This window comes from Podarcis liolepis (genome assembly GCF_965112155.1).
Source record: "Podarcis liolepis genome assembly, chromosome: 6".
NCBI lineage: Eukaryota > Metazoa > Chordata > Lepidosauria > Squamata > Lacertidae > Podarcis > Podarcis liolepis.
The window spans coordinates 9,301,592-9,328,673 of NC_139559.1; the positions used below are offsets into that span (position 1 = coordinate 9,301,592).

The 27,082-nt window shown below is 43.7% G+C and overlaps 1 long non-coding RNA gene across 1 annotated transcript in view; it reads left to right on the top strand.

Moving 5' to 3' along the window:
• The first annotated feature begins 408 nt into the window (after positions 1-408).
• LOC310708934 overlaps positions 409-27,082 on the top strand; it is a 65,133-nt gene continuing 38,459 nt past the window's right edge. Inside the window, exons 1-3 of the long non-coding RNA XR_014527231.1 lie at positions 409-544; positions 13,124-13,226; positions 21,633-21,718. This is a non-coding gene — a long non-coding RNA (uncharacterized lncRNA). The remainder of the gene's footprint in view (positions 545-13,123; positions 13,227-21,632; positions 21,719-27,082) is intronic.

Here is a 27,082-nt window from a genome sequence, read left to right on the forward strand (position 1 = left end):
GATTGGCTCCTCAGGTCACCTGATCCCACTGGGCTATAAAAACTGCAGTACCCTCTCCAGCCATCTGCATGATGGCGCTGTAGTGAAACTGACATCCCAGTGCAAGATGACTTATAGTGCCGTAAAGAGTACGATTCTTTTTAAAAAAATATTTCTATTTATTAAATTTGTATACTGCCCTATACCCGCAGGTCTCTACATCCTGTTAACAAGAGTCCCAGGATTTGAACCCTGGGCCGCTGGTGAGCCCTTGCCCATAGAGAGGCAGCATACAGCTCTTTCAGATGAGGATAGCTCTAGAAAAAGTCATAAGACTTGCAAATGTGAAGCCTGGCCGGATTAATTTTATTCAGCACCTCCTCTTCCCGTTAAATCTCCCCTCTCCCTCCCTCCCTCCTTCCTTCTATTCCTCCTTTCCCATCTCTCCGCTCTGCTCCTCAGGAGCTGTCGGCCATAGTGTTCCAGTTCAGGGACTCTTGCAACAGAAAAGATCAGCTGTTGGAGAAACGCAAGAAAGGCCTTTGGGGAGTGCCGTGGCCGCAAGGTAATCAGCAGGCGAAGTTATTATCATTATGCTGCTAATTAATTCCCAGCTCATTACATTTCCTGTGGCTAATTTGTACTCGCCACTGATTTGATTAAACTCATCTCTATGCTAATAAATGTGTTTTTTCCATTTGTTTCAGCGACTGTAGGAAGGAGAGCTCTGTATTTACATACTTTGACGTTTATCAAATAAAACACAGGGTCTGAATAAATCCTTCTCTGATTTACAATTCTGGTTAATCAACAACCAAAAGAGAGCAAAGAGGGGGGCGACCCAAGAAGTTAAGGGCACTTCTTTATTCAAAGCAAGCATGCCTATGTGTGTGTGTGTGTGTGTTGCATGCACAACCGTGTATTGACACACACACATTAAAAAAACCACAATACTTCGCCCTGGAATTGACCCAGCACAGCTTCCGCAAACCAAAATAACTTTTCTAAGAAATGTCCATGTTGGGAGCCCACCTTATAATCGAGTTCTTTGCCAGATCATGTACTGCTTACCTAGGGGCCATTGCATATTAAATAGCCACTGCAAGGGGACTAATTTAAATTACTTCTCCACAGCAGCTTTTTCCACACAGCCAGTCATTCATTCTCTGCGGCTTGCCATTCACCCATCATGACACATGGCTTTATTACTTTACGTTCCACTCAGTTGTGAATGGACGCCAGTAATAGTATTTCGGGTGATGTGACATTTCTGTCCAAGTTGAATTTATTTCATACTCCCTTTTTTAAATGCATACTTTACCCAGTGCTGGATTTACACACCAGCAAAGTAAGCTACATGTCAGTGCCTGAAATTAAGAGAGGGCCTCTTAGTACAGAGGGTGGGGTTCAACTAAATCGTCCCATCAGTGCAAGGAACCAGGCAGAGGGCCTTCTCAGTAGTGGTGCCCACCCTGTGGAACGCCCTCCTGTCAGATGTCAAGGAAATAAACAACTATCTGACTTTTAGAAGACATCTGAAGGCAGCCCTGTTTAGGGAAGTTTTTAATGTTTGAAGTTTTATTCTGTTTTTAATGTTCTGTTGAAAGCCTCCCAGAGTGACTGGGGAAACCCAGCCAGATGGGTGGAGTACAAATAAATAAATAATAAATTATTATTATTATTATTATTATTATTATTATTATTATTATTACACTTGAACAAGGAAAGTTTTGCCTATTGTCCTCTCCCTGAGCACATCGATGCCCTTCCCAAATCTGCTTCTGCTCCAGTGGGTTGGAGGAAAACCCAGAACAGATTTAGTGGAATGCAGGAGGGAGGCAGAAATTTCATTGTGAAAGCCAATGTCCATGCATAGACATAATGAATTTGTTAGCTACCATCCCACTCACCCCCCAAAATTCCTAAATCTCAAGTTTTACATTATTACCTTTTGCTTAGATTGTTAGTTTGCAGTTTGCTGGATTGCAAGTGTGAAAGTTCATTATTTCTATTTTCATTGTTCGTTCTGTCAGAATGACATGGGCTTTTCTAAATATAATGCTATGGGGGCATCTTAAATTAGGCATTGTTTAGAGCCTCGACTTGCCTTAATCTGGCCCTGACTGTGTCTTATGACATATGACAAGTTCTAAAGGCAGTTTAGGAGGATTAAAAAAAGAACAGTGCAAGTAGCATCAGCCTGGATGTTCCTTAGAAGAGGGTTGTTCATTTGCTGAAGGTACTCCCCTCATACTTGGGGCAGCAGAATGCAAGCACAGGGGGATCTTGTGCAATGCAATGAACAGAAGATTCAAGATGCAATGTGAGGTCATTCAACAATGCATGTACATCAGAAGGTTTTATGAGATTACCGGATTATCAGAAGACTGCAAAAACCCAGTCTTCTTGATAAGGGATGACTCCAGCATTCCATGTACCTCAACAGCGCTAGATGTGGATACAAGCTGCGTGAACTAAAGAAAAATTTCTGGGAAGCATCTAGCAATGGAGGAATTTGGGCCACGACACATCTGAATGCACACCCACTTCATTTGCACTTCTCAAAACAACACCAGGACCAAAATGCCGCTGTCCTTTCAATTTTGCATTTCTCCAACTTTTGTGATGTGCTTCTTCAACCCAAAAAGATACTAAAAATGTGTACGTTAAAATGTAATAATAATAATAATAATAATAATAATAATAATAATAATAATTTATTGTTTATACTCCGCCCATCTGGCTGGGTTTTCCCAGCCACTCTGGGTGGCTTCCAGCAAATTATAAAAAATAATAAAATTTCAGATATTAAAAACTTCCCAAAACAGGGCTGTCTTCAGATGTTTTCTAAAAGTTGTGTAATTCTTTATCTCCCTGACATCTGATGGCAGGGCGTTCCACAGGGAGGGCGCCCTCTGTCTGGTTCCCTGTAACTTTACTTCTCACATTGAGGGAATCGCCAGAAGACCCTCGGAAGTGGACCTCAGTATCCGGTCTGAATGATTATATTGGAGAAAGTTGCATTATAAGTATGCAATAATGCTGATAAGGACTGTGTTACCCCACAAGAAGAAGAAGCACACAATACTGTCAAACAGTTTCCAAGCTTGAAAAAATGTGTATAATGCTTAGTAAAATTGTACGGAAAAATGTTTATCATATCATAGGAGAAGTGCATACTCAAATGTAAAAGCATTTTTGTGTGGACTTCTTTTTTAAAAAAAAAAATGCAGACTGTTGCAGAAATGCGGATGCAGAAAACTGAATTTAAGCTTGGATAAGTAAGAAACTGAGAGGAACTAAAATGCACACATTCACCTATCTCTATTTACATCTGAACTGTGTCAGAGAAGGTAGACAGATACCCTTCCTCCTCCTTTCATAGCACTAGGTGGTAGTCAACTAAGTTTTACTCAGGTCCATTAGTTTCAGTGGACCTACTCTGAGTAAAGCTTAGTTGACTATCACTTGCCAAACTCAGGGTTATTCTACAAGTTACTGGTTCTGTTCTACAAAAGCTCAAGGTTCACAGAGGGAGGCCAGCAGTGTCCCATCAAGAGGTCACTGAAATCCTCTTCAGGACCTTGGAGAGCTCCAGGCGTCTGCTGAAATATCTATGCAATCTGTTGTCTTGGCAAGGACCCTAGCTCCAACTAAAGCCTTATATAGACATGGTCTGAACTATAATGCTTAAGTCCTCCCTCCCCAGAGGAGCTGGCTAGCTGTTAAAGGGCCCTCACCTGATTCAGCCTTTGGGTTATGTGGGGCAAGGGAGAGCAGGGTAGCGTGGGAGATTCTTCCTCTGAGTCTGAGGAGAGCAGCAAGGCTGTGACCTCTGGTTAAGAAAGTCCTAGAGATGGTTGTGGCCGTTCCTTCCCCGGAGAAAGCGCTAGAGTCTCATGCTCTTCTGACTCTGTCACACAATGCAGGGTCTCTGGGTTATGACATTAATTTGCAGCCCATCCAGGATAGTTAAAAGAAACTACTTTTTCACACAACCTATAATTAGCTGGTGGAATTTACTGCCACACAATGTGGCGACAGCCATCCGACCCAGGAATGAAATAAAGTTACTTTTTAATTTACTAACACTAGTGAAAATATTAATAGCGAAGAAATGAACTCTGAAGAATTGCCTCCAGTGCATCAATGGATTAATAAATCTTTGGCAATAATTGGTCTTTTAAAATTAAGCATAAATTTAACTTTAGAAAGCAAAGAGCTCTCGCTCTACAGGTATATTCACGTTACTTAGAAAGTTGTAGACCATTGTGAGCTGTGGTACATCAGGGAAGAACTGATTATGGGTACAATCCTATACCCACTTACCTGGGAGTAAGTCCCACTGGATTCAACTGGGCTTGCTTAAGAGCCAGTGTGGTGTAGTGGTGCAGAGCAGTAGACTCGTAATCTGGTGAACCGGGTTCGCTTCCCCACTCCTCCACATGCAGCTGCTGGGTGACCTTGGGCTGGTCACACTTCTCTGAAGTCTCTCAGCCCCACTCACCTCACAGAGTGTTTGTGGTGGGGGAGGAAGGGAAAGGAGAATGTTAGCCGCTTTGAGATGCCTGAGGGTAGTGAGAAAGCAGGATATCAAATCTAAACCCTTCTTCTTCTTCTTCTTCTTCTTCTTCTTCTTCTTCTTCTTCTTCTTCTTCTTCCTTATTAGTAGACATGCATAGAATTGCACTCAAGCATATTCAAGAATTTGTGATTGAGGACAGCCTTCAGATTCTAAATGCCATTGCATGTCTGCTATAAAATTCTGTCAAATACTGGCTATAGTAATATGACATCCATCGAAAGCTATGAGATATTTAAGGTTGTGGATCTGCCAACTATGAAACACTGTCAAATGTCAGTTGTCAGCTATCAGGTATTGATACCTAATATTATATTATATCAAGCTCAGAAATCAAATAGGTCATGCATTTTGAGACTTGTCTGAAGAATATTTAGCACCTTATTTTGCCAAGGAGAAATTTGAAGTGAATTTTCAGGGAGAAAATCATTTCGGCTACAATCATTTCGGCAACCATTTTTCTTTCCTTTCTTTTTCTTTTAATGCCACGTCTCGTAATCTTACATTTGTGTTTAAGGCAAACTTACAATTCACTCCCTTTATTGCTCTGGAATTTTATACATGAACAAGGAAGCGAAATTACCATTAATGCTATTCCCTCAGTATAGATGCTCTTTGATTATGTAGTTGGGTCCAGGGAGAGGAGGATAACAATAGCTCATTGCACCAAAACATAGGAATTAACATCAAAGCAATGCAAAGCAAATGACATTACGGCATGCATATTAATAAGGAAGCAGCTAAGCAAAGATCATGGGCAAAGCAGCCGTACAACAGAGAAAGTGAAATCATGCTAACAAGATATCTTCTGAAGTCATTGCAAAGATGTGTTCTGAAGTCATTAGACCTGAGCTTGATTATGCCTCAGTTATATCTTCATTTCAATAGTTCATATTCTGTCTTTATTTCCTTGGAAACACATGGCGCTTTTGCTAGGCATCCTTGAAAGCCACCAGTAGAGAACTGTTTCGTGCTATGTTCTGCAATCTCTGAGCAAGAGCCCAATCCATCCGTAGAGTCATATTTCCACCATCTCAATTTGCGGATTTGCTTTGAGCTTGCCACTGCCTTAGTTCACTGACAGCTCTGGGGTGTTTTCATGCCTGGATGTTTAACTCACAGTCTCATTGCATCATGGGTTTTGCAGTTGGGAAGAAGAGTAAAGCTGTGTGCATTTTTCTCACAGGGCAAAAGTAAAATAAGAATAAAGATGGCTTGGCATATGAGTGTTAAAAGAACACAAGAATACAGATGGAGGAAGGGGTTAGTTATGGTCAGGGTTCAGCCCTGACCAGACTTGGAACCTCAGAGGAGGAGCAGGCTCAAAAGGACCTTCAGTAGATCTCTGCACTAACAGTGCAGAGGAGGTTCAGATCCAGAACATCATCTCAGGACCAGAGGTCTCAGCACCACCTGCTGAGGAGCTGTGTTGTCTACTTGGCATGCCCAGGGCCACACAAGCAAAGGAGATGACAAGCAAGGCAAAAGCATCAGGGCCTTGTTAACTACGTGTGAGACTTCTTAGGAGGAAAGATAAAGGTAAAGGACCCCGGGAGAATGACTCTGGGGTTGCGGCACTCATCTCGCTTTACTGGCCAAGGGAGCCAACGTTTGTCAGCAGACAGTTTTTCCGGGTCATGTGGCCACCATGACAAAACCGCTTCTGGCGAAACCAGAGCAGCGCATGGAAACGCCATTTACCTTCCCGCCGGAGTGGTACCTATTTATCTACTTGCACTTTGACGTGCTTTCGAACCGCTAGGTTGGCAGGAGCTGGGACCGAGCAACGGGAGCTCACCCCGTCACGGGGATTCAAACAGCCCACCACTTGCCCTGTCAGGGCCTGGCTGAACACCAGGAATGGTTGGAGCCTATAACTCTTATGTAAGCTTTCAGTCTGAGTTGCAACAGCTCCAAGCATCTCAACCCCAAGCCTTCCTGAAAAAGGAAAAGGACAAATGTTATCATAGAATCATAGAATCATAGAGTTGGAAGAGACCACAAGGGCCATCGAGTCCAACCCCCTGCCAAGCAGGAAACACCATCAGAGCACTCCTGACATATGGTTGTCAAGCCTCTGCTTAAAGACCTCCAAAGGGAAGGAGTAAGAGGAACTGGGAAGGAGTAAGAGGAACTGGACACAAACTCACTGTTCCCAGTAGCAAGCACATGATGAGAGTCACATGTAGTTTAGGCATGAGGGGGAAATTCAGTTTGGTTCACATTTAAATGCAACCCTACTTCATTCTCAGATCTTGAAACTATATGGAAACTGAAACACAGCTAGTTTGTGCTTTCCTGAATTTTGCAACGCAACGCTCCAGCAAAGTAATGCATACAAAGATGTGAACATTAGGGAAATGTGTGTATTAAAATGCATATATTGGTGAAAGTAACATACAAAAGCACAGGGAGAATTGCTTGCAAAATGTGCCTATAAGGAAAAATGGTATTTAAAAAACATTGAACACAATTTACATACCACTTGATTGTTTAAAAATAAGCAAACCACTAAGCAGTTTAAAGGGTTTTTTTATTAGTATAATAGGAGGCATGAAAACTAAAAGGTGGGCAAATATTCATAATGACTTTTTTTAAAAAAGGAAAACAGAAATGTAGCAAAATTAAGGTTGGAAAACTGAGAAAGCAAAACGGACAGATGTGCTCATTCCTGTTGTAGTGCCATCCACAGCTGAGCACTGAAATGAGCTGACAGAATGGTCACTTGGACCCAGTGCCAGATTTACGTATAAGCTAAACAAGCTATAGCTTAGGGCCCCACTCTCTTGGGGCCCTCCAAAAAAAATTTAAAGGGAAAAAAACACCTGGATGTACATTTCCAAAATATAAGATAAAAAAAAAAATAAAACCTACATACAGCAACAGTGTTTTGTGTTGTGTAGGCTTCTGTGATATAAGTAATGGGCCCTGCCTGCTAGCCTGCTCCCTCAAATATCACTGGTTTGCTCTTTTCTATATATAGGTTGCCTACGTTCTGCATGGACTGGTTGCACGGCAACATGTGCAAATGGCTTTAGATACCTATTAGGGCCATAAATTACCATATAGCATATATTCAACACAAAAAACAGCGGCAATTTGTTGTTGACAAAGGACAGCTGAACATATAAAGCAGGCAAAGGCAGACTCGGCCCTCCAAATGTTTTGGGACTACAACTCCCATCATCCCTAGCTAACAGGACCAGTGGTCCGGGATGATGGGAATTGTAGTCACAAAACATCTGGAGGGCCAAGTTTGCCTATGCCTATGCCTGATACAAAGGGCCCCATTACCTTCAGTAGCTTAGGGCCTCATCAAACCTCATGCTTGGACCCCTGAAGTGTGACATTACCATTTTGGACTCTTGAGCCTTCTCAAATGTATGCCTGCATATCCACCTCATACTGTACTTGGGATGGATATCAGACCTCTGGGACTGATATCAGGCCTCCGGGACCATATAACACTGGCCTTAAAGGATCTACATTGACTCCCAGTACATTTTCCAGCACAAGTGTTGGTGCTGACCTTTAAAGCCCTAAACGGCCTCTGCTCTGTATACCTGAAGTGAAGGAGCATCTCTACCCCCATCATTCAGCCCGAACACTGAGGTCCCGCACCGAGGGCCTTCTGGCGGTTCCCTCACTGCAAGAAGCAAAGTTACAGGGAACCAAGCAGAGGGCCTTTTCGGTAGTGGCGCCCTCCCTACGGAATGCCCTCCCACCAGATTTCAGGAGATTAAGAACTACACAACTTTTAGAAGACATCTGAAGACAGTCCTGAATCAGGAAGTTTTTAATGTTTCACATTTTGTTATATTTTTATAAGTGTTGGAAACTGCTCAGAGTCGTTGGGGCAACCCAGTCAGACGGGTAGGGGAAAAAATAATAACATTGTTATTATCATTGTCATTGTCATTAGCAGTTATGCTACTGTGCCTCTCCTGCCCAGTTTGAGGAGACTTGCACAAGAGAAAAGCACCACCCCCACCAAAGGATCTTCCTCCCTAAGTAACTACAGTGGTACCTCTCGTTAAGAACTTAATTCGTTCCGAAGGTCTGTTCTTAACCTGAAACTGTTCTTAGCCTGAGGTACCACTTTAGCCAATGGGGCCTCCCACTGCTGCCTCGCTGCCACCACGCAATTTCTGTTCTCATCCTGAAGCAAAGTTCTTAACCCGAGGTACTAATTCTGGATTAGCGGAGTCTGTAACCTGAACTGTCTGTAACCTGAAGCGTCTGTAACCCGAGGTACCACTGTATTCAAAGGAGGGAGGGACGTCAACCTATATCCAAAAGGCTGCTGGAGGAGTGGCAATTTCTAGCAGAGCAAAAGACCACATCTCTCAGTGCAGCAGCAAACAGCAGCTGTGTTATATGTTCCGACTATTTTCCCCAGACGCCGGCGGACTTCATGGACTCTTCTGCCTCCTTCTGAATTAACTCGTGTTACTGTGTATACAGGGTGGAATCAAACAGTGCGACACAGTAAACCCCAAGGACTCTTTCCCTTCCCTTCATACCGACCTCATCTGTGACTGATTCAGTAAACAGACCTATCACACAAAGTAATGACTGAGACGTAGGTGTGTGAGAGAGGGAGGTAGGTGGGGGGGGGAGGAGAGAGAGGGAGTTCCAAAAGAGAGCCACAGGGACTTCATTTTCACTCTCCTGCAATTTCACAAAACACATAAATAAATGGTGTAAGGCTACAGCGGCGCTGGCAACTCTTTGTAGGCATGCAGAGTGGTGAATTTAGCTCACTGCTGTGTGGCCCATTGGCAATGATAGCCGGCAACATTGCATCTGCCCAGAATATAATGGAATGAAGAGGAGGATATTGAGAGATGAGATTAATCCCTTTCCTCAGACTCTAGGGACTATGTGCCCGCCTTCAAGCACTAGGCTCCAGAAACTAAATGATGATTTTCTTGCAAAACCAGGCATGCGCAAGCACACACACATACATTTTCATTGGGGTTGTGCACTGAAAATTGGTAAAAATACATGGGAGTGTCACGATGATATGGAGAGGATCTCAGAGTTGGACTGGGGGAACTCAGTTACAAATCCCACCTAAGCTACAAAGTAAATGGGTGGTTTTGAATCTCTTTACTGCTTCTGAACTTCACAAGGGTGCTACGAAGCTTGATTGAGATAAACCTAGTGACTGCTAGTCGGTTGATTATTTAATTTAATGCCACTTAATATATTAAAAAATATCTCCAAGCGATGTACAGAAAACTGAAGCAGCAACAGACAACATGAACAAAAATATTACAAAAATACAGTGATACCTTGGTTCTCAAACACCTTGGCCAAAACCAGGAAGTAAGTGTTCAGGTTTTTGAACGTTTTTTGGACGTCCGATGCGGCTGTCGGCTATTGTTTCCGGGGCGCCTGCACCAATCAGAATCTGCACCTTAGTTTTTTAACATTTTGGAAGTCAAACAGACTTCTGGAACGGATTTATTTTGGTGCTTTTGTTTTTGCTATTTATTTTGCGTTTTTGTTTTTGAGGCTTTTGGGGTTAATTTGTTTTTGTGACTGAGTGGAACCCAGTTCAGCTACTGATTGATTGATCATGTGATTGTGGAAATGGATAAAAGCCCCTCACCCAAACAATGATTATAATCAGTGCAGGTAAGAAAAAATAATAATTTAATTTTTTATCACCTACAGTACTGTCTTATTTATTTTATAGTACAGTACATTGATTATTGCTTTCATTTTATTGATCAATGGTCTTGTAAAATTCATGTTAAATAGTTGTTTTAGAGGTTGTTTTTAAAAGTCTGGAACGGATTGATCCGTTTTGCATTACTTTCTATGGGAAAGCGCGCCTTGGTTTTGGAACGGACTTCCGGAATGGATTAAGTTTGGGAACCAAGGTACCACTGTACACAGTTACGTACGTATGAAAATATTACATAGATACAAAGTTTATATATCAGTCGATATCAAGTCACTTTCCTTCTGACACAACCTCCCTCACGGCCACTGGGTTCTCACACAGGGTCCAAACAAACTCTTGGCTGACCCACAAAAGTCTCGCAGTGAGAGGTGTTCCTGAAAACAGTGGACATCACTCTAGTCTTTCACTTGGGACTTGATTTTGATGGGCAGGCCCAAGGTAAATGTTTCTTCCTCAGGCTGCCTACAGCTGTGCTCCATTCAGGTACACTTTCCACATCCAATTCCAGGTACAGCACGTTTGTTGAGTTCCCCAGGGGATCCAGAGGACTGAGAAAAGGGCCTCTCTCTATTCATAGGTCTTTCTTCACCCTTTGCCCTCTCCGCCTCCTCCAGCTGATGGTTCTCAGTGATGAGATGCCCAGACTGGGACTAGTTCAGCTGACCTTGAAGCTTTATAGCAAGACACTGACATGGAACTGGCTCTCCGGAATCGCTTGGTGGACCACCTTGGACCAGAGGGGGTCAGGTATTTGGAGTTACCATATCTCAGCTGGACAGCGCTGCCCTAATCCACTAACAGATGGTGAGGGTCACATGGGCAGCCAATGCAGTGCCCTCTAGGTGTGATTTGGCCCCAGCTGGCATGGCCAATGGTCATGGATGAAGGGAGCTGGAATTTGACAGCTTCCAGAGGGCACCATGTTGGGTAACTCCCAAGAAGGGAATCAGTTCTCCTGACTTGCAGTGCACTTGGTTTGAGCTCTGAGTTGTCTGCCAGAAAGAAAGAAAGAAAGAAAGAAAGAAAGAAAGAAAGAAAGAAAGAGAGAGAGAGAGAGAGAGAGAGAGAGAGAAATTGGGTATATGTTTGATATAATAGACCATTTTTGCTCCTTCTGTTTCCTCTGCAAGAATTCCCTACTAGCAAGTAGGGGTTTTTTTGTTTTGTTTTTTACACCATAGGTTTCTGTATGAATATAAAAGCAGAACGAAATTCTGCCTGCAAGACTCCTTGTTTTTAGTATTATTGTTTCTGAAACCAAAAACATTTCTCCCCACTGGCTAAATGATGTCCTGGCGTATTTGACAACATACGTCAAGCATTCTCTGTTGCCCTGAGCCCTCCCATCTCCATCTGTAGAGTGAATGTTAACAGGAGGAGGTTGCTATGATTATTCTAATTTCTTTGGCATCCAAAAGAATTACATTTTTTCGACTCACAACCACAGTGTGTTTGTTTGTTTGTTTGTTTGTTTGTTTGTTGTTTGTAAACCTTGTGACTAGGTGAGATATCCATCCCACATTTGTTCCAGTTAAGCAATGGAATTCATGGAGAGTCCGTATGGTATAGTGGTTTGAGTATTGGCCTAAGACTTTTGAGACCCGGGTTCAAATCCCCACTCGACCATGAAGCTCAATGGGTGACCTTGGACCAATCCCTGTCTCTCAACCTAAGCTACCTCAAAGGGTTGTTGTGGGAATTACATGAAGCAGCGGAGAACTGTGGAGCTCCATGGAGGAAAAAGTGGGATATAAATGCAATTAATAAATAAAATAAAATAAATAAATAAAGATGGATTCTCCTTCAAACACTCATCTGGTCTCCAACAAACTTGATTTGTGTGTCAGGTGATGCGCACACATGCACACACACACACAATCCCATCTAGATGGATACCATGTCTACTTGTGAGTCCTACTGAGCTCAGTGGGACCTTGGTCCCTGGTACAGTAAGTGTTTAGGGGTTTGCAGCCCTAAATGAAAGACCTTTTAGCCAACATGATAGACCAGGGGTAGGCAAACTAAGGCCCGGGGGCCGAATGCGGCCCAATTGCCTTCTCAATCCAGCCCGCGGATGGTCAGGGAATCAGCGTGTTTTTACATGAGTAGAATGTGTCCTTTTATTTAAAATGCATCTCTTGTTATTTGTGGGGCATAGGAATTCATTCATATATATTTTTCAAAATATAGTCTGGCCTCCCACATGGTCTGAGGGACGGTGGACTGGCCCACGGCTGAAAAGGTTGCTGACCCCAATAGACTGTTACAAATGGGTGAATCTGTCTATTCCAATCCAGGTCAATTTTGCAGGTTTTATCCATAATTCACTTTCATTTCCACATTAACCTGCATACACACACACACACACACACACACACACACACACACACACACACTAGTTTCAAACTAGCAGTCTTCCACTACATCTGCATATTGTAGTTGTTGCCTTCTACTGCAACTGCTAAAACTACATGTTTTAATGCCTATTTCAGTGTGCATGTTCTCTCCCAATAACAATTCAGATGTGCATTTTCTGTCAAAATATGTGTCAGTCTGAGAGCTACGAATGACATCCTTTCTTATAGGGACCTGCGAGGCTGAATTTCTCAACCATCGCTAAGTAGTGTGGTGTGGAGAATGAGTACAGGATTCAAATGCTGGAGTCCCTACATTTAATTTCCAGTATCTCCAGATAAAAGATGTGTGGTAGTGAGATAGGAGAGACCTTTGACAAGAGTTTCTAGAGAGATTTCCTGCCATTCTCAGTTAACAATATGCAGTTTAGTGTACCATTAATCTGACAGTCCAAGGAAGCTTCTTGCAAACAAGTGTGTTATTCAAATATGGTGTTTTTTCTCTCCACACAGTCTAAAGCATCTATATTGGAGCAGTGGATTACAGTACACAGCTGGAGCAGAGCGTACTGGATCTCACCATGGCTTCATCAGACAAATTGGTCCAAATTCCTATGTATGTGTTCATGTGTGTGCAACTGAACACTATCCCCATTTCAGATTTTGCAGAACACAGCCGTTGTTTATTTTAAAGGTGGAAACCGGTGCTTTGAAAGCAGGAAGCTTTGCTCATCCCCAGCATAAAAGGATGGAGATGGAAGATTACAACAGCACCGAGATGAGCTTCTGGCTCCCAGCCTTTTCTTCAGAATCAGCCTTCTCCTTGCCTTGGGCTTTTGGTCTAGCGGTAGCTAATGCGAGATGACAGGTTGGGCTCCCTTAGGGGCTAACGTGGGCAATTTCAATCCTGGCATTTCAATTTATCTTTAACCAGCAGTTTTCAAAAGGGTAGAGCTAAAAAAGAACTTGGCTTAGTCTCTCTCTCTCTCTCTCTCTCTCTCTCTCTCTCTCTCTCTCTCTCTCACACACACACACACACACACAAAATCAGGGATGCAAAATGTATTAAAAAGGATTAACTCCTTAAGAATGAGTTTTACACAAAATGGATTGTGTTCTCTCTATGCCAGGTCTTCCTTTTGCTCCTTCCATTTTGCCCCTCTCTCTTTTTAACATGTTTTCCTTCTCTTGGTGAACAACGTCCCCCTGAATTTGATGGCCTCCAGCTTTATGGCTGATAACAACTGCTATGCTGAATATATGACCAAGAAAATAAAAGGCTCCATCCTCTAAGCAGGGTTCCAAAGAACTATTTAGGGCATACCCAAGCCTCAACATTCCTAGTGGGATTTTTGACCTCTTCCCCCTTTGATATGCAGATGCTCACAACCTATCACAAACTGCTTTTAAATGCCCCATAGAGATTCAAAAGAGGTTCACTATTCAGCATGGCAGTTGCCATTTGCAAAAAACAACCCCTCTCAAAAAAAGAAAGGAAAAAAGAAAGGAAAACAACCCCCAAACTGCCTTTTGGTGTTCTTTGGATCCTAGCCTTATCATATCCTGATTCCCATCCTTACCCTCTTCTGCTTTCAGCCATATGCAGGGAATTCCAGAGCTAAAGACAAGGTAAAGGTAAAGGGGCCCCTGACCATTAGGTCCAGCCGTGGCCGACTCTGGGGTTGTGGCTCTCATCTCGCTTTACTGGCCGAGGAAGCCGGCGTACAGCTTCCAGGTCATGTGGCCAGCATGACTAAGCCGCTTCTGGCGAACCAGAGCAGCGCACGGAAACGCCGTTTATTTGGCTATTAAATCCTGCCGCCCAGTCAGCGCTCCCCTGCGTAGCTCTGCTGGGACTGACCTGGGCAAGAAAAGAGAGTCGCAGTGGTCCTGCCGTCTGTGTGAGATAGAGGGATAAATCAGTCCAGAGACAGTTCATTGCTATCTCTAAAAACGTTTATTTACAAGCCATAAATCAGTCTCATCCCATCGGAGCTTTCCGCATCTCTCCGGTGCTTAGAGCACACGCAGCTTCTTTGCAGCGTCTCTCAGTCTAAAGTGAAACCAACTCTCACAGACAAAGCCGGACAAAGCCTGTGACGTACGGCCCTGCGTCAGGCCCCTCCCAGATACAGGACACCAAGGAGTTTTAACCCTGTAAACTCCAAACTCCACAGTTTACCTTCCCGCAGGAGTGGTACCTATTTATCTACTTGCACTTTGATGTGCTTTCGAACTGCTAGGTTGGCAGGAGCAGGGACCGAGCAACAGGAGTTGGCAAGTCCTAGGCTCTGTGGTTTAACCCACAGCGCCACCCGCATCCCATAAGGGCTCCTCTTTTAACCATTAATAACTCTTAGGTTCTGGCATAGGACCATTTGGGCTGTACAGGAGAACATGGATTAAGTCTGCATGAGAACCTTTGGACTGAAAGTACAGGATGGAGATGGAGGCATTATATAAAATGGCCTTATTTTGATAAAGTTTCTGAAATATCTCGTTTCCCATCACCCATCCCCTAGGACAGGATTGGGGAACCTGTGGCTCTCCAGATGTTGTTGGATTCCAGCTGCCACCAGCCCAAGACATCATGGCAAATGGACAGGGGTGGGTGGGAGTTGTGGTCCATCAAAATATGGAAGACCACAAGTTCCCCACACCACTATTCTAGAAAAAGACTACTTTGCAAAATTGCATCCAAATATACTCCACTGTGTGTGTGTGTGTGTGTGTGTGTGTGTGTGTGTGTGTCGAACTGCAATTCATCCCACACTCATATGTATACCACAATGTTCTGGAATGATGCTTGGTGAAAGGAGAATTCAAAATGGATGCCAGGCTGCCCAGCAAGGGTGGGTCTATTATTAAACAAATGTAACCTCAGAGCCCCTAATCCCAGAGGGCCCCAGAAGTGACTTTAGTCCATATCGCTTCAAAAAAAAATGGGTCTAGTAGACACAATCTGAGTCACATTGATTTGGGCTGCATCAATAGGAGTATAGCATCTAGATCAAGGGAAGTAATAGTGCCACTGTATTCTGCTCTGGTCAGACCTCACCTGGAGTACTGTGTCCAGTTCTGGGCACCACAATTCAAGAAGGACACTGACAAACTGGAACGTGTCCAGAGGAGGGCAACCAAAATGGTCAAAGGCCTGGAAACGATGCCTTATGAGGAACGGCTAAGGGAGCTGGGCATGTTTAGCCTGGAGAAGAGGAGGTTAAGGGGTGATATGATAGCCATGTTCAAATATATAAAAGGATGCCACATAGAGGAGGGAGAAAGGTTGTTTTTTGCTGCTCCAGAGAAGCGTACACGGAGCAATGGATCCAAACTACAAGAAAGAAGATTCCACCTAAACATTAGGAAGAACTTCCTGACAGTAAGAGCTGTTCGACAGTGGAATTTGCTGCCAAGGAGTGTGGTGGAGTCTCCTTCTTTGGAGGTCTTTAAGCAGAGGCTTGACAATCATATGACAGGAGTGCTCTGATGGTGTTTCCTGCTTGGCAGGGGGTTGGACTCAATGGCCCTTGTGGTCTCTTTCAACTCTATGATTCTATGATTCTATGATTCTATGATTCTATGATTCTATGATTCTATGATTCTATGATTCTATGATTCTATGATTCTATGATTTGAGGCAAATTGATATCTATCTATATCATCTATCTATATCTATCTATCTATCTATCTATCTATCTATCTATCATCTATCATCTATCATCTATCATCTATCTATCTATCTATCTATCTATCTATCTATCTATCTATCTATCATCTATCATCTATCAATCATCTATCATCTATCATCTATCATCTATCATCTATCATCTATCATCTATCATCTATCATCTATCATCTATCTATCTATCTATCTATCTATCTATCTATCATCTATCTATATTTCAAGCTTCAGGACCTCCCAAAATGTAGGTCCTCCACTGGATGCAAGGCTCCAGTGTCCCTGCAAGGTTGATGGCTGTCCTGCCCCACCCCATCCTCCTCTCTCTCCCACGCACACTTTATTTTGGCAACTCAACACTATTAAGCAGCGCCAGGGACCAAGGTCTACCCATCACTTTACTTGACTGTGATGTCCCAAAGTGACGCTACATTAGCGGCATTAGAAAGGTTGAATACAACACCCACTGCTTTTCAAAGTTCTGCTGCTGCCCACAGATGACAAGTAAGCCTGCCAAGAAGATTGCCCCGGGCCCCTCGAGCCTGGAGCCAGCCCAGCAACGAGCAGGATCCCCCTTCAAGATACTGCACAGACAAGTTGAACCCCTAAGTAAATTTTGCTCACTATCCCAGTGTGTGACTGTTGAGCATTTGCTCTGCAGATGTGCAAACAGCGACACAGAAACAAAGAAGATGTCATGGATCAAGGAAGGGGAAATGAAAGTATAGTCCCAGAGTATTAAGTGAAGATACATGAGGCCGACACATTGCTGAACCTTGGTAAGTCTGAGTCTGATCAGTGCTTAGCTGGGAGAATGACTGGGAACCACAAGTTGTTGTTGATTAGTCGTTTAGTTGTGTCCGACTCTTCGTGACCCCATGGACCAGAGCACGCCAGGCACTCCTGTCTTCTACTGCCTCCCGCAGTTTGGTCAAACTCATGCTGGTAGCTTTGAGATCACTGTCCAACCATCTCACCCTCTGTCTTCCCCTTCTCCTTGTGCCCTCCATCTTTCCCAGCATCAGGGTCTTTTCCTGGGAGTCTACTCTTCTCATGAGGTAGCCAAAGTATTGGAGCCTCAGCTTCAGGATCTGTCCTTCCAGTGAGCACTCAGGGCTGATTTCCTTCAGATTGAATAGGTTTGATCTTCTTGCAGTCCATGGGACTCTCAAGAGTCTCCTTCAGCACCATAATTCAAAAGTATCAATTCTTTGGTGATCAGCCTTCTTTATGGTCCAGCTCTCACTTCCATACATCACTACTGGTAAAACCATAGCTTTAACTATACGGGCCTTTGTTGGCAAGGTGATGTCTCTGCTTTTTAAGATGCTGTCTAGGTTTGTCATTGCTTTTCTCCCAAGAAGCAGGTGTCTTTTGATTTCATGACTGCTGTCACCATCTGCAGTGATCATGGTGCCCAAGAAAGTAAAATTTCTCACTGCCTCCATTTCTTTCCCCTTTCATTTGCCAGGAGGTGATGGGACCAGTGGCCATGATTTTCGGGTTTTTTTTATGTTTGAGCTTCAGACCATATTTTGCTCTCCCCTCTTTCACCCTCATTAAAAAGTTCTTTAATTCCTCCTCACTTTCTGCCATCAAGGTTGTGTCATCTGCATATCTGAGGTTGTTGATATTTCTTCCGGCAATCTTTATTCTGGCTTGGGATTCTTCCAGCCCAGCCTTTCGCATGATGAATTCTGCATATAAGTTAAATAAGCAGGGAGACAATATGCAGCCTTGTCGTACTCCTTTCCTAAAGGGAACCACGAGTAAGCTTCCATAAGTTCTGTAATGGAAGAATGGTGAGACCTAACCTAAATGATCCCACAACTGCCATAGATGGTTTTGTGAAACTCCAGGAAGAAATACAGTAATGAATATTGTTAGCATTTTTACAGCTCTGCCATTGTAGATGGCACCATACAGGCCACCATAAGCAACAACTGTTGGAAGTATGACAGCAAAGATCATCAAATTAGTAGCCAACGGGTTAATTCTGATTACAGTTCACCTGTCAACCAAGAAGAGCAGGTGGAGATGTTGCTTAGCAACCAGTCGGAATAGTATGATCCTTGCTGATGTAACATGCTCTGATTGGCTGTGTAGTTCATGTAGGCATCCCCCCCCCCCCTGGTAAATGTTGCTGAATATCTTCCTGGTATGGACTAGGCCTGAATTACTAAGAAAGACTAAACCCCTGTGTTTATTTCTTCTCAAGTTGTACACTGTTCTTGTTGAGTTTACCCAATGAAGTATTAACAGTTTCTTTTCTCTCTGGACTCTGTATGTGTTATTCAAGTGACTCATCTAGCAATGTCAAAAGAAATGGGCTTTTTTTAACTGTGATGGCCCCCAAGGAGTTTACAATCTAAATATCAAGTGAGCTGGAGTGACAAATAGAAGGGAGAGATCGGAGAGGAAAGACTAACAAACAAGAGAGAAGAAGGAAAGCCAAGATAACAAGGGACCAACGCTAACAAATATGCACAAGATGTGGGGCAAAAATGTTTCCCATTTAGAGTTCCAAAGAGATCCAAAAGCATTTCTCACTCAAGTACTAACTCCTTTGCTTTCCACACCTAGGAATGGATATATCTGTCAATTTCAGTTTCTGATTTTCCCCAATCTTGATTTTGGTTTGCCACATTCCCCATCAGCTCACCCCAAATAATGTCCATCACTTTGCTGCACAATTCTACCATAAATATAACACCGGTCTTGAAAGACCTACATTGGCTCCCAGTACGTTTCTGAGCACAACTCAAAGTGTTGGTGCTGACCTTTAAATCCTTAAACGGCCTCGGCCCAGTATATCTGAAGGAGTGTCTCCACCCCCATTGTTCTACCCGGACACTGAGGTCCACCGCCGAAGGGCTTCTGGCGGTTCCCTCACTGTGAGAAGCCAAGTTACAGGGAACCTGGCAGAGGGCCTTCTCGGTAGTGGCACCCACCCTGTGGAACACCCTCCCACTAGATGTCAAAGAGAAGAACAACTACCAGACTTTTAGAAGACCTCTGAAGGCAGCCCTGTTTAGGGAAGCTTTTAAAGTTTGATGCATTACTGTATTTTAATATTTTGTTGGAAACCCCCCAGAGTGGCTGGGGAGACCCGGCCAGATGGGTGGGGTATAAATAATAAATTATTATTATTGTTGTTGTTGTTGTTGTTGTTGTTGTTGTTGTTGTTGTTGTTATTATTATTATTATTATTATTATTATTATTATTATTAGCATCCTAATAGACACTTTTTGCAAGCAATTTCCCCTGATATGCTGGATTTTGTATGTTATTTCCACTAATATATGCATGTTTGTGCACAATTCTTACCAATATGTGCAATTTTTACACATTTCAACGGTTGGCGAATTACATTGCAAAATGAAAAGAAGTGTGAATTCAGAGGGACAGCTGTGCTTCAGTTTGCCCGTTGGTTTGAGAAGCACCAACAAGAAATTTTTCATTAAAATGCAAATCAAACTGAATTTCTCCTCCAACTATACACATGTTAACATTGTTCCATCCACTGCTTTCCTCCCCCCTTGGGGGGGGGGTACTCAAAGGTCCACAGTACAGGCACTTCTTCTTTTTTGTTATTAAAATGTGTGGCACTCACTGTAACAAATTCATGATGAGTACCGGCACGTATTTTTCTAGAGAGAGAAGAAAGCACTGGCTCCATCCCTCTCATGAACTGTTGTTGTACAAATGCAAAAGGTTGGCCACATGCACTTTTAACAAAAAATACTGAGGTCCCTTCTGCATTATGCATTTAAAGCAGTATCATACCACTTTAAAAAGTAATGGCTTCCCCCCTGCAAAATAAAATAAAATAATAATAATCTGGAAGCTATGAATTATTAGGAGACTGCTATTCCCTTCCCAATGCTATGATTCCCAGTGGAGTACAGGGTCAGGTTTAAGGTGCTGGTTTTGACCTTTAAAGCCCTATGCGGCCTAGGACCCTCGTACCTACGGGACCGCCTTTCCTGGTATGCCCCGCGGAGGACCTTAAGGTCCACAAATGACAACACTTCAGAGGTCCCAAGCTGCAAGGTGGTTAGATTGGTCTCAACTAGGGCCAGGGCCTTTTCAGTACTGGCCCCGACTTGGTGGAACGCTCTATCACAAGAGATTAGGGCCCTGCGGGACTTGACATCTTTCCGCAGGGCCTGCAAGACAAAGCTATTCCGCCTGGCCTTTGGATTGGACTCAGTCTGACCCTTATGTTTCCCTCCCTTTATGGTTTTGATTTATTGGCTACCATTGAAATGAGGCTGCATTTTAAATTGTATTTTAACCCGTATTTTAATAAACTGGTTTTGTTTGTTTGTTCCCCCCCCCCATTATGTTTTATTGTAATTTTATTGGTGTTAGCCACCATGAGCCTGGCTTTGGCCAGGGAGGGCGGGGTATAAATAAAAAAATATTATTTATGATTATTATTAATTCCCTGGGAAGATTGTTAAACCTCTGTGGAAACTGTAGCTCTTTAAGGAGAATAGGGACCTCTTAGCAACTCTCAGCATGCTTAACAAACTACAGCTCCCAGGAGTCTTTGGGGGAAGCCATGACTGTTGGAACTGAGGTGATGCTTCTTTAAATGTAGAATGCTGATGGGCCCTGAGCTACGTGGGCAAAAGTGTTGTGTGCAGCCCCCACATCCTCCTGCAAAACAACCACAAGTGACTTAAGCCCAAAAGTGGGGTGGTTAGAAGGAAGAGAAACATAGCCTCAAAGAGAGGTTGTTGTTGTTGTTGTTGTTGTTTAGTCATTTAGTCGTGTCCGACTCTTCGTGACCCCCTGGACCAGAGCACGCCAGGCACTCTTGTCTTCCACTGCCTCCCGCAGTTTGGTCAAACTCATGCTGGTAGCTTCGAGAACACTGTCCAACCACCTCGTCCTCCTTCATCCACTTCTCCTTCTGCCCTCCATCTTTCCCAACATCAGGTTCTTTTCCAGGGAGGCTTCTCTTCTCATGCGGTGGCCAAAGTACTGGAGCCTCAGCTTCAGGATCTGTCCTTCCAGTGAGCACTCAGGGCTGATTTCCTTCAGAATGGAGAGGTTTTGATCTTCTTGCAGTCCATGGGACTCTCAAGAGTCTCCTCCAGCACCATAATTCAAAAGCATCAATTCTTCGGGGATCAGGCTTCTTTATGGTCCAGCTCTCACTTCCATACTTCACTATCAAAGAGAGGTACCCTGCCCATAATCAAAGGGAAATTATTCCAGGTCTGAATGGGTTAAAATCCTCTTTCCTCCCCCTTCAGTTTCCACAAAAGAGTGTGTCTTTGCCTCTCACCCCACCCTCCTCTGCCCTCCCTCCCTCCTTCCAACTGCAGCCCCCAGAGATGCAGGCGATTTCAAGCAGAATCCTAGCAGATGGTTTTGGTGATGTGATGCACAAGAGGGTCGCTCCCAGGAGCTGGTGAGTCAGTTAAGTTAAAAATGAAGTGACGAGTGCACAAATGTTGCCTCCTTTCCGCTGGCCTATTTTGGAGGCTGCCATGTATATACATTTACCGTCAGCCAAAGGACTGTTGTGTAAGCAGAAAACCTGAGAAGCGTCCTCAACCCATGTATCTGCTCCATTTGAAGCCAGAAAATTTGTTCATTCTCTCTTTCTCTCCTTCCTTCCTTCCTTCCTTCCTTCCTTCCTTCCTTCCTTCCTTCCTTCCTTCCTTTCTTCCTGCAAAACAAGTTCAGTTATTTCAGTAGAACCCCATGATCAAATACCAAGTCATTCTCTCTCTCATTCATATATTTATATGTATATATTTATGTCAGAAAGAAAGCACAGAAAACGTCCCAGACGTCCTTTTCTTTTTGCCTGATTCGATGTAAGCTGTCTCTACATCCACATTGTGTGCTTATTTTTGTATTGATTATTTCAGTCAGTTTATTATGTGGTCCAAAGGTTTCAGGCAGTGGAGCTGGTGAAACCTCTTGCTTGCTTGCTGTGAGCTTCTATAAAATATAATTTACAGAGGGGCTGTTGAAAGGGGGGAGGACACTGAAAAATATTGGGCCCCTTAAAGGTTAACAAATTTATCGTGGCTTAGACTTTCACGGAATACAATCCTGTTCATCAGATCCATGAAATGTTATCCTAAGTTACAGGTATGCAAAATTAGATCCCCTCAAATCATTTTTATCAAGCATGTGTTTCCTTATTGGAATGTCCCCCTTAACCTTTTCCACCAAGGTAATATCTTGCGAGCTGCTTGACCTCATCTGGCAAACACAGACCTATCCCCAGTGCTAGCCAGTGCTAGCTAAAGAGAAGGGGAGGTGGGAAGAACTAAATGTATATTTTCCACATAGCCAAGAACCATAAAATAAGGGAAATAAGAATACACACACACACAAACTCCTTGTTTCTGTTGCTCCAACCTTCCGTTAATAATTCTTGCAAATGTACAGCAAGGGATTGTGATTCGACAGCACGTTCCAAAAGAGGTTTCTGTGCCGCGTTATAAATAGATGCTCCTTCAGTGCACCACATATATACCCTAAGTTGCTCATACACAATAGAGGCACGTTTTACTCACGGATGAAACAATTCGCCGAAAGAAACAGAGAAGAGCCCATAAATTGCAATTGGCTGCAGGTTCAAAAATCACATGGTACGACCCGCTGACCTTCCATTCGGGAGGGAGGCTGTTATGTGTTTCTCGCCATGGTCCACCCACCGTTGGAGGGTGAAAAGGTTAGTCTCTGTTTCAAATGGCACAGCAGACATTTGACTATATTCTGTCATTAAGTGCAATATAGCACCATGGGAATGAAAAATACAACTAGCCGACATGGATTAAAATACAGATCTAAAAACTCAGGTCCCTGTTCTGGCCTGTGAATGAATCTTTCTCTGCAATTCACTCTTGGGTTTTCTTTTCTTTTAATCTCTAGGACATGGGTAGGCAAACTAAGGCCAAGGGGCCGGATCCGGCCCAATCGCCTTCTAAATCCGGCCCGTGGACCGTCTGGGAATCAGCGTGTTTTTACATGAGTAGAATGTGTCCTTTTATTTAAAATGCATCTCTGGGTTATTTGTGGGGCATAGGAATTCGTTCATTTATTTATTTTTCAAAATATAATCCGGCCCCCTACAAGGTCTGAGAGACAGTGGACCGGCCCCCTGCTGAAAAAGTTTGCTGATGCCTGCCTAGGACCTGGAATCTACATGGCATTCAACCCAAATTGAATAACAGTGCAGTTCTTTATTTGTTTACGCAGAGGTAGGTCCCACTAAACTCAATGGGAACTTACTCCCAAGTAGACAGCAGTGGGGGAGACTTTCCATTCAGTTAGGATTTTAATGTGAACATAACCTGCAGGTTCTTAGACAATATATGAGCTGAAGCATAGCTGTCCTTCAAATTCACACTTCTCCAAGTGTTGTCCAGCCAGCAATGTACAAAAATGTGTGGTGTTAGGGGATAGTGTGGATAAAACGTTACATTAAAAACATTACAAAAATACATTCGGGAAATGCAGTATATATTTAATGAATTATATCAGGAGAAATGCTTGCATAAGTGTGTATATCAGGCAAAACTGCATAGAGAATGTGCATGTTGTGATAAATCTGCACTAAATGCTCCTAAAATTTCATGGCAACCTTTTTTTAGACCCAAAATGTGAACTGATGCTGAAATGTTCAAAGCTGAAATTAAGACTTCAGGAAAATGAGAAACCGAGAGAAACCAAAATTGGCAACTATGTCCATCCCAAAACCTAAGGAGGTACGTATAAGATTGCAGCCTTATAAAGACAAATCGATACATCTTTTTCCCACACCTGACTTTCAGGAGTTTATTCCACGACAGCTAACATTTTGCTAAATAGGTAAGAATACAAAATTGTTCCCTTTTCCCCCTGATATTTTTTTCTTTTCCATTTCTGGTGCTTTATTCGCTAATAATAATGGTAACAATTTTCACATACTTCCATAGTCAAGCCTTTATTATCTAAAAGATCAAATTTCAATTTATTTATTTTTCAAAAAAAATGAAATGGAAAATAAATATAGATGCTACAGTAAAATGGGGAATGATTGATATACGAATTCTCGGCTAGGGTGAGACATCACAAAAAGACACCCAAAATGTGCAGTGACAACTCTGCGTCCCATTAAGTTTTTATTGACAAATGTCAGAAGCAGGAGGTGGCTATTCTGTGAACAATCCCTGTCCAGGAAATATTAAGACTGCTTTTAAATATGCACGGATCTCAACTAGCATAATAAATGGTGACATTTTAATGTCCACCAGACCAGGAAGATAGCCGATATAATTTCTTTTCTTTTTCTTTTTCATAATAAAAAAAGATGACAACAACAGTATCTCAACCACTCCAACAAAAGACACTGATCTCAAATGCTGGGCCCGAATCAGTCCTGGGTGAAACTCAAGTAAGAGATATAGAACTTAAGCTGAGAATTGCACCAAAGCAGAATTGGGCTCTCTTCACCCTTTAGCCAGCAACTGGCTGTGATTCCCAGGCAAGCCCTTTGACCTCCCGACCTTGTAGTCAACTGTGAAAATGGCTCCCATCTAACAAAGCCTTTTCCCCAACAAAGGTGGGGTCTCCATTTCCCTCCCCTCCCTCTTTTTCTGCACGAATTCAATGACTCATCCCAGAGACCAGCTTCTGTAGGCGGTAGATCTAATAGTCTAATCCACAAATCAAAGTACTTGAATCTAAAGCAATCTAATCTGGCTAACCTCTGTGGGATTAAGCCTGCCATCCTGTACCCATTTACCTGGGAGCAAGTCCCAATGAACTGAATTGGACTTCTGAGTCGATATATACAGGGTTTTGCAAAGCCCAGCGCGTTGTCTGAACTGAGATTTCACAAAGGGTTGCTTAATAATGTGCATTAGGCCACCCTAGAGCAAGGTCGGGTGGGGAACAGAGACCTGAAACCTCCCCCAGGTCATACCATTCTCTGACTTTGCACTGTGCACTCTCAGAGTGCTTTTGCCTGGGTGAAATATTTTACTGAACTGTGGCTATGCCCCTTGCATTGAACTGTGTGTGTATATGGAACCTTTGCATAGCTGGACTGCAGCCTACTTATACAAAGGGACACGAGTGGCACTGTGGTCTAAAGCACTGAACCTCTTGCTGATCGGAAGGTCGGCAGTTTGAATCCCCACGACAGAGTGAGCTCCCGTTGCTCCATCCCAGCTCCTGCCAACCTAGCAGTTCGAAAGCATACCAGTGCAAGTAGATAAATAGGTACCACTGTCACGGGAAGGTAAACGGCATTTCTGTGCACTCTGGTTTCCATCACGGCGTTCCATTGCACCAGAAGCAGTTTAGTCATGCTGGCCACATGACTCGGAAATCTTTCTGTGGACAAACGCCAACTCCCTCAGCCTGAAAGCAAGATGAGCACCGCAACCCCATAGTCGCCTTTGACTGGACTTAACCGTCCAGGGGTCCTTTACCTTTTACCTTTACCTACTTATAAGGTAAGAATCACATTCATTGCTCCACCTACTTTTGCTTCTGCCCCCCCCACTGGCATGCAGCCCCCTGAAGAACTGCCCATTAGGGCATGCAGCCCTTGGACTGATAGAGGCTTCCTGTCCCTAGCACATTTTGTTGTTGTTGTTGGCATCTGTTGTGAGAGACAACAGAGTGCACCTCCAGTGATGGTGCCAAATTGCTGTGTTAGCAACACCAAAATGACACACACACCCCGGGGCACAAGCCTGGGCAGAGTGTCTGGAGACCCGCCTCTCCGCCTCACTGATGTGGTCCAAAGGAAAGCAGAGCAAAACGTTTGGCACCAGCTTAGCTGCAGGACTTGCCGGAAGGAGGCGTACAAGGTGCCATCCAGCTATTTTAGTGTCCGGCGTGGAGAGTCCTCCCCTCCCTTCAGTGACTTCACAGATAAGAATTAATGAGCGGCTGATAGATTTATAGTCCTTTTATTACAGCATCATGTTGCGAGCACAAATACACAGCTCTCCACAAGGAGGGCAGTTGGCTAGTCTAATCCGACTTCCGCAGCATTTTGGGTGCCAAAGGGAAGTTCCTCACTGCCTCTGACTCCTTTGCTCTCTGATACGTTCGGACATCCAAGTCCATGATGAGGGGGGGTCCCCCATGCTCTCAAGTGACGTCTCAACTCGCTGCCCCCTCTCTTCTGGTTCTGATGTTGTTATCTCGTAACTGGGTAACTCCCCGCTAAGCTGTTCAGCTCCTGTCTCTCTCTCTCTCTGCTTCTGAACACACTGTGGGCAAGGGGGGGGGGGCGCGACTCTTCCCCCTCCAGCTCTCCATCGAAGAAAAGCTGGTCTGCCATAGAATGCATCCCCCAGTCCATTCTTCAGACCATTCCCTGACACTTAGGGACTCCGCTCTGGATTGGTACAGGCTTTGGTCCTTAGCTTCTCCCGAAGATATTTCGCAAGGCAGAGGAGGTTTAGGAGCAGAGCTTTCCTTCTCCAAGGTGGGCTACCTTCCCAGGTTGATGATCCTCACCTGCTCCTCCCTTTCCTGTACAGCACGCTCAGAAACCGCCTTCTTGACCACTAGAACCACTATTGGTCTTGTCTGCTCAGGAACACTGGGGATCATCTAGTCCAACCCCTCGCAACGCAGGAATATGCCGCTGTCTCATACGGGGATCAAACCTGCAGTCTTGGCGTTATCAGCACTACGCTCTAACCAACTGAGCTATCCAGGCAGGTTGGAAAACTTCACTGCAAAATTCAGAGAAGTGTGAATTTCAAAGGATGGGCGTGTTTCAATTTGTGGATTTTTCCAGAAACTGCAG